Source organism: Pantherophis guttatus, chromosome 4 (assembly GCF_059756535.1).
Source record: "Pantherophis guttatus breed Tessera chromosome 4, ASM5975653v1, whole genome shotgun sequence".
In the NCBI taxonomy this organism is placed as follows: Eukaryota; Metazoa; Chordata; class Lepidosauria; order Squamata; family Colubridae; genus Pantherophis; species Pantherophis guttatus.
The window spans coordinates 105950479-105960036 of NC_142066.1; positions in this window are offsets into that span (position 1 = coordinate 105950479).

The following is a 9558-nucleotide window of genomic DNA, read 5'->3' on the forward strand; positions in this document are numbered from 1 at the left end:
GGTTGGGGAAGTAACAATACATGACGGTCTACCCTACTTCACACCCAACGAGGGCAACGGAGAAAGCATAAACACAAACACCGCTAGCGAGGAAAAGGGAAACACGGGAACAGAGGGGGTACACCAGGGGGCAACCGAGTGTAAGTCACCAGGTAAAAACATGATGTCTATGGGAAGGCCCATCCATGATAACTGTGCCCATCTCCTTCACAGGAGACTAGGACATAACAGTTTTCCTGTTGTAAAAAAAATGTTGGAATGTATCGAGGGTCTAAAAGTAAAAGACTGTGAAAACTACTTAGAATGTTCTGTTTGTAAGCGCTCAAAAATTAAGGTTAAGGCAAGGCCAAAGAAGTCAGAATGGACTACTGACTCTATCTTCCAACTGGTACACATGGACTTGGTAGGGCCATTGAAACCATCAATTAGGTATAGAAAAAGGTTCTTCTTAACTATTGTGGAGATTATAACAGGTATGGCTATGTTTATTCACTCAGGCATAAAAATGAAGTATTTCAAAAATTCAAAGAATTCCACAAAAGGGTAGAATTACAACACGATACAAAAATCAAACAAATAATGACTGACCGAGGGTCAGAGTTCATGGCCAGAGACTTTACAAGATGGTTAAGAGAACAGGGCATAGTACACTACACTTCTTCGCCTTTTTCACCATTTCAAAATGGGGTCTCAGAATGAAAAAAACGGTGTACTCCAAACAATGATGAGGTGTGTCTTAGAGGACGCAGGAATGGGCCAGTCATTTTGGTCAGAGGCACTGCACTATTCCAACTATACATTAAACAGGTTATGGTCAAGTTCGATTAATAAAACACCATATGAGATAATGTATAAGAGAAAGCCCAACTTGGCCCACCTACACATATTTGGTGCCCCGGCAGACGTCCACATTCCCAGACAGTTAAGAAAGAAGAGAGAAAAGATATCCAAGAGGTTAAAGTTCATGGGGTATGAACTAAGAATGAAAGGTTTCAGGTTCGTAGACTGCAACAACAAGCTTGTCGTATCCAGATCTGTGGACTTTCATGAACATTCAAACTGGTCGAGGCTTCACTCTAACGACATTCTCATTGGTAGGGACACGCACGCACGTAACCAAAAAGATTAGGAAATGATCACAGAAAAGGCAAAGGAAGCCAAAACACACAAACCCAAACATCACGAAATAAAAGCCAAGGAATGGAAGGAAGGACATCCCACCTTGAACTTGGACAGCCTTACAAACAAAGAAGCCGAATACATGCATGAAACAGATTCACCCCCAGACAGGCCAGTCAGGGCAAGTAGGAATAGATTGCCAAAGAGACTCGAAGATTACGTTATGTCTATACATTACAGCAAACTAGACATGTCCTAATGGTTTTTTTCCCCAATCTTTTTGCGCTATCTACATAGATTATGTATGAGCATGTAAAATATATTCCTTCATGGAAGAATAATGACATCATAGAATAAGTTCCCTTCCTTCTCTTTGCCCCAAATTTTCCATCTATGATATTATAGATCATAACATATCTTTGTACCTGTTTGAATTGATTATTGCCAGGTGAAGATGCCTTTAAACATCATGCCTTTGAACAGTGTTTAAACTGTCCAGACCTCAGAGAATTAGCAACTATAATAAAAATCCAATAAATGAATTTAGCAAAAAGAGATTTTCTGGAATATTTAAATATATTAGACCTGAAATGTGAACGTAAGTTTCAAGACTTGTGAAATTGCATTTTATGTTACATTATATTTATTTTTTTATTTACACTTTCTGCAGAATGTTGGAAGAGTTTGAGATTTATTTTCCACAGTCGTACAAAAGAATACCATAGCTAAAACGACATATGTTATTCTGTGTGTTCACCTAAGATTATTGGTTCACAAATATAATAATAGTTGTTTTCAGACAAATAATATAACAGATGGAAATAAACATTCAATACATTTTGTACATCTAAAATAACACTGCCTTTGTATTAATATCTTTGTGGAAAATTTTGCTGGGGGGAATGTAGAAACTACATTTGTAAATAAATGGAGATAGAAAAACAGTAATGTGGATGACCCATATGTTTTTAAATGTTCCACTTAAAATTAAGCTCTGTTGTTAGATATTAAAAAAATAGAATCGGGGGGGAGGGGGGGAGCTGATGTCGCGATGAAACGGTCGGAGGATTCCTGGGCTCCAGGATCGCTGCCAAAACCCTCGTTGCTGGATGGTCCTTTTTGGACCTCACAGTCTTGTTTTGACTGTGATAGTGGAGGGCACATCCTGATGATTCCAGGGACACTGCAAAATCCCTGGTTGATCTGGGAGAAGCCCTTTTTCCAGGAGCGGGGTGGCAGCTATGGTAGCTGCTGAAGTTGGGACAGCTCCGGAAGAAGAATAGAAGGATAGTGAGTCGATGCGGTGAAAGACTTTCAATTTAAATTAATATAAATAACACCCTGAGATTGAAGTGGTAATTAAATTGGAGATAAAAGAAAATTAAGCGGCAAAATTAAGTTGGAGTTAACAAATGGTTTATTCTCAAACCATTTACACTGGTGGAGTTTTAAACTTTAGTTTTGTTTTTGACTGGGACTGGATTGAAAAGGACTGACAGAACTGAGAGTCATTTTTAAGCCTTTGTGCCATATTTATTCAAAACATTTTCCTTTTGGGATTTAATTTTTTCTTTTCCTTTTCTGAAGATAGTTCTAATTTTTCATTTGTTATTTTACTGACAAAGAACTTTTGGATTATATTAATGGGGAAGATAGGAGAGTGTGTAATACTGCCATCTACTGGACAGGAAATTTTGTTATTCTTTTCTATTTAAGTAGCAAGTTGAAACAATTGTTTTACATTGTTGCTACAACTCAAGGACTCTGAACTTTCTTGCTGATAAGATTGTTGGAAGCACATCTGAGGAAGTTGGAACTATCTGTATTGTTTACTCAGGTGCTCTTCGGGGAACTATCGGAAGTAGGAGTCTGAGGCAGAATGAGAGAGATCTATTAATGTTTGGGCAGAATACTGCAGAAGAAACTGAAACTTTTTTCTATTCTCTATTACTTTTTTTTTTGTTCCTGTTAAGTGACAACTCTCTGTACGCTTCCCCTGCTTAAAAAATATCTCTGATGGACTGTTCTTTCTTTGTCCATATATAACCGAGTTGGATTAAGGTGTACAAGTGCCTGAAAATTGATTTTTGATTTTGATTTTTCTCTTGGTTGGACCTTTGGCTTTTCTTTTCTTTCTTTCTTTTTCCTTTTTTAATTTGACCTTCCTTTAGCTTATTTTTATTGACATTGAGATTAATTCAAATTTTTTCTTCAAAGTGGATTAGGGTTTTGAAGAGCCTGAAAAAATATTTATTTCACTTTCTTCCCTCTTTTTTTCTCTTTCTTTCTTTCTTTCTTTCTTTCTTTCTTTCTTTCTCCATATCCTTTATTTTTTTGGCTTTTTCTTTTTATTCTGGCCTTTGGTGACTACTGGACAGAATGAGTAGAAAAGTAACGGCAGTTGGATCTTCCTCAACCATGCCCTCCTCGTCTCCATCTGGAGGACAGCGATCAATTCAGACGATGCTTCAGCAGGAGAAGGATGGAGAAAAAGACAAAGAGAAAGATACGATATTACAGATGATTTTTCAACAGTCCAGAGGATGGAACAACAACAACTTAAGACAGACGAAAACGTGGCAACTCCAAAGATACAGAATAGATACAATAGACAAAGCGAAAGCATTTTATGCAGAATTTTTCAAAGAGAAGGAAACCAAAATGGAATTCCAAACAACAGTAGTGCCAGTAGAATTTCAAGAAAAGGAAATAGCAATGATTGAAAAAGCAGAAGGTGCAGTTGGAGGGATTGTGGAACACAAAGAACAGTGTGAATTAAGATCAACTAGAGCAGAAAACCTGCATATAAAGTATGAATATGGAAGAGAGAAAATTGATTTCAATAAACATAAATGGACTTAATTCAGTTGTTAAAAGAAGAAAAGTATTTCACAAATTAGAGAAATTAAAATTTGATATAATTTGCCTACAAGAAGTACATATTAAAAAGCAACATGAACAGTTATTAGTACATTCAAAATTAGGGAAAATCTTCACATCATTGCCACAATGTAAAAAAAGAGGAGTGGTTTTATATATTAGAAATGCAATACCAGCTGAGCAAATAAATGCAGATGATGAAGGAAGAATTCTGATGGTGGAGATAATAGACAATAATATGAAAGTTCTTTTAGTAGCAATATATGCTCCAAATAATAATCAAAGTGACTTCTATAGAAAATTGCACATGAAAATAATTGAATTGGAATATGAAAATATCTGTATGATGGGAGATTTTAATGATATAGTGGATGGAGACTTGGACTATAAAACACATAAAACAATAAGACATAATAGAAAGATATTACCGAAATCTTTTTTCAAGATGACTGAGGAAATAAATTTAAAAGATGCATGGAGAGATAAAAATGGAAAAAAACAGACAATATACTTTTTATTCTGATCGACATTCATCTTGGTCTAGATTAGATATGATATGGACAACAATGGAATTGATCTTGAATATACAACAAATTGAACCTACATATGGCAGGGAAAGAAGGCTAGAATTAAGATTAAAGCGCTACAAGACACACGAGACAGAGGAGGCCTCGCAGTACCAGACTGGGAGCTATATTATAAAGCAGCCGGATTGACCTGGATCAAAGAATGGATGAGATTAGATGACAAAAGAATGTTATATCTAGAAGGCTTTGATCTCATATGAGGATGGCACGCGTTCCTATGGGATGGACCAGACAAACAACACATGTACTTCCAAAGACACATAATTCGGGCCTCACTCTTCAAGATTTGGCAGGGAATTAAGAAAACCTATTATACTAAAATACCAAAATGGTGGTCCCCGATGGAGGCATTGATATTTCCAAATACCCTTGAAATCGGAAAGATTATGAGATACCAAGATTTACTGAATCATGAAGGAGAACTTACTCCAAGACATCAACTCCAAAATGGCGATATAAATATTGATTGGTGGCACTATACTCAAATATACTCAAGATACAAGGCGGATAAAATCAAATATGGAATTGCAAAAGATCTGAACGAACTGGACAGAATTTTATTAGGAGCAGACCAGAAAATGATTACTAAAACATATAACTATCTTTTGAGAGACAAATTAATAGAAGAAACAGTTAAACATAATATGACAATGTGGGCCAGGGACATAGGACATAATATTCAATTGGCTGACTGGGAGAAATTATGGAAGCAGAACATTAAAATGATAAGAGCCACATCTTACAAGGAGAACCTCATTAAAATGTTTTATAGATGGCACTTACCACCAGCCCGACTTGCCAAAATACACCCAAACACTTCGGCGTTGTGTTGGAAATGTAAATCAAAAAAGGGGACATATTATCACACTTGGTGGAAATGTAGGAAAGCCCAACACTATTGGCAAGATATAAAAAATATTATTGAAGAAATAACGAACATTCAAATAGAAAACAGTCCAGAATTTTTTCTATTTGGCATGATAATGGCACAACATCTTAAGGAAACGAAGTATCTCATCACACATATCTTGACAGCAGCAAGACTACTGTTCGCGCAAAACTGGAAATCAGACCAACTCCCATCCAAAGACAAAATCGTTGCAAAGATAACAGAGTGTGCTGAAATGGACAGATTGACGTTGGAACTCCAGGAAAAGGAAGAAAGCGAATACTATCTTGTATGGCACCAATGGTATCAATGGCTGGAAAGGAAAATCAGCAAAAATGTAGAGGACAGAAATTAGGGTAAAGACTTTCACAAGGAGATGAACCCATAAGAAATGTAAATTTGTAGTGAAAAGTTATAACATTGGAATTAGACATTTAATAATTACTCTTTATTAAACTATATAAGCTCAATAACATATATTCTGTTGATGACAAAAGCGTAAATGTAAAATGTTAGGTGGGTTTGTAGGTGGTGGGTTTTTTGTTTGTCCTTGTATTGTATTGTATTGTATTGTCTTTATATCTGTGTTTATATTTAATAATAAAATTTTTTTTTTAAAAAAAGAATATACAACAAATTGAGATAGAAGCAAATACCTGGGCAGATCATAATCCAGTGATAGTGAAATGGAAAGGACAAAGGAGAAGATTTAGATGGACTTTAAATAATACTATACTAAAAGAAAAGGACTTTGTACAGAAAATGGAGAGAGAAATGGCTTTTTTCTTCAAGGAGAACAGGAAAGAAGATACATCGATGCAAAATCTTTGGGACACGATGAAGGCCTATGCTAGAGGTTTGATAATGGACTATACAAGGAAGAGAAATGTTAAGAAGAGACAAACACATAAAATATTGGAAGATGATTACAAGAGATTTGAAAAAGAGCTTCAGAAATGTCCACAAAAAAAAAAGATGTTAAAGTGAAAATGGATACAATAAAATACAAAATGGACTTACTGGAGAAAGACGAATTAGGTCAAAAAATTAGAAGCACTAAACAGAACTATTTTGAAAATGCCAATAAACCAGGAAGATGGTTAGCATACAAATTGAAAAAAGAAAGAGAATCAAGAAAAATAATACAATTAATCGATGACCAAGGGCAAAGTAAATTTGGAAATAAAGAGAAGAAAAAAATTATACAGGATTACTATAGACAACTGAATGAGAAAGAAAAGATAAAGGAGGAAAATATGACAAGATATCTTCAAAATGCAAATTTACCTCTGATTCCTAAAAATATTGAGGAGATGCTAGAGGGAAACATAACGATGATGGAATTAACTGAAGCAATTAAAAAACAAAAGAATGGGAAGGCACCAGGGCCAGATAGTTTGCCAGCGGAATACTATAGGACATTGCAGGAATCTTTAAGTCTCCCATTTTTAGAAGTTATGAATGAAGTGATGACAAAGAAGGAAATACCCAAGTCATGGTCTGAGGCATATATTACAATGATTCCCAAAGAGGATACAGACCCACAACAAATCAAAAATTATAGGCCTATATCCCTGCTAAATTCAGATTATAAAATCTTTGCTTCAATATTGGCAGAAAGACTTAAAAGATACTTAAATAATTTTATACACTCAGATCAAAATGGATTTCTGCCAAAAAGACAATTAGAGATAATATGAGAATAATTCTGGACACTTTGGAATATTATGAAGCCCATCCTGAAAAACAAATGGCTTTGATATTTTTAGATGCACAGAAAGCTTTTGACAACGTAAACTGGTGATTTATGTTATTTCAAATGGAACAGATGGGCTTTGGCAGAAAATTTATTCAAGCAATAAAAGCTATATATCATAAACAAATGGCAAAAGTAATGATAAGTGGAGAATTGACAGATTCTATTGAGATAAAAAAAGGAACCAGACAAGGATGTCGATTGTCCCCTCTGCTGTTGATAGTGACATTAGAAGTGCTAAACAGAAATATTAGAAAAGAAAAAGCCATAAAGGGAATGAAAATTCAAAAAGAAGAATACAAATTGCAAGCATTCGCAGATGACCTGGTCTTTATTCTTGAAGAACCATTAACATCAATAACTACATTGATAGATAAAATTAGAGAGTTTGGGAAAGTAGCTGGTTTGAAAATTAATAAAGACAAAATGAAAATTTTGACTAAAAATATGTTGGTAAAGCAAAAAGAATTGGCGGATATATCAAAGATGCAGGTCATAAATAAAGTCAAATATTTGGGGATACACTTGACAGCAAGATGTAGCATGCTTAAAGAAAATAATTATAATAAACATAAACTACAGATAGGGAGAGATTTGGCAAAATGGGAAAATTTACAGCTTTCTTTGATTGGAAGGATATCAACTATTAAGATGAATATTTTGCCTAGAATTTTATATTTGTTCCAGACAATTCCAATTAGGTTGGGGAAAGACTTTTTTGAAGAATTGAATAAAACAGTGTTAAAATACATTTGGTAGGGAAAGAAAGGATAAAATTAAAGCTGATGGGTTCTGATGACTATGTAATCAAAAAATTTTTTTTTTATTTTAAAAGTTTTAACAATCATTACAACAATTTCCAACAATTTCAATTTGCATTTGACTTTGATCTCTAATCTGTTTTACTGTTTTCTGCTTATATTGGGAAATATATAAAAAGGGGTGTGGAAACGGAGCATAAAGAATTAATGGAAAGGAGCATATCGCAAAGGGAAATTGCAGAAGTAGTTGAAAGTTTAAAGGTGGGTAAATCACCTGGGATAGACGGATTAGGAACAGAATTCTATAAAACATTTAAAACATTATTAGTACCGAAATTATTAAAGCTGTATAATGCAATATTAGAAGGGGAAAAGATTCCAGAATCATGGGAGCAGTCGTTAATAATATTAATACTTAAACCAGATAAGGATCCGATGCTCCCTGACTCGTACAGACCAATATCATTAATAAATCAAGATGCAAAAATTTTTTCAACTATTTTAGCAAAAAGAATGAATAATTTTATAGGTAATTATATAAGGGAAGATCAATGTGGATTTGTAATGGGCCGTCAAATGCATAATTTGGTTGGAAGAGTGCTAAATGTAATTCACAAGATCAAAAATCTAAAGCTTAAAGCGGGGATATTAGCATTAGGTATCTTTAAGGCCTTCGATTGTGTGAGCTGGCAAGCATTAAAGATGGTAATAGACAAAATGGGGTTTGGAAAGAAATTTAAAGGTGTAATAGATCAATTATATTCTCGGAACTCTGCCTTAGTGGTAGTGAATGATGGAGTTACAGACAAGATACAAGGAACAAGGCAAGGGTGCCCACTCTCTCCTGTCCTATTTGTATTGGTTATGGAACTTTTGGCCAATGCATTAAGAGATGACGGGGAGATAGAAGGGATAGGTAAAATAAAACTAAATATGTTTGCTGATGATACATTGTTAACAGTTAAGAATATAGTGGATAAGATGGAAAGAATTGGATGGCATCTAAAAGAATTTGAAGAAATAACTGGATTAAGAATAAATTGGTCAAAATCTGAGTTGCTGCTGTTTAATTACACTAATAGGGAAGAGAAGGCTTGGGAAGGGAAGCAAAGCGAAATGAGAATTAAAGATCATATTAAATACCTGGGAGTTAGAATTACAAAAAATTTGGAGAAGTTAGAAAAGGAAAATCTAGGCAGTTTAAAGAAGGAGATTTTGGAAAGTTTGAATAAATATAAAAGGTTGAATTTATCATGGTTTGGAAGAATTGCCTTAGTAAAAATGAAGATTTTAGCAAAGATCAATTTTGCTTTTAGGATGCTACCAATAAAAATATCAGAATTAGAGTTAAAGAGTTGGCAGAATATACTGAACAACTATTGTAACGGGAATAAGAAAGCGAGGATAAATAAAAATAAGTGGTATCTAAGCCAAAAAAAAAGGAGGCTTAGGACTCCCAAATATTAAATTATATTATGTCGCTAACAGGCTTAGACATGTTATAGAGGCAATTTTAGGAATAGGGGAATTGGAATGGTTGGAAGATAAATCTAAAATTAAAACCAA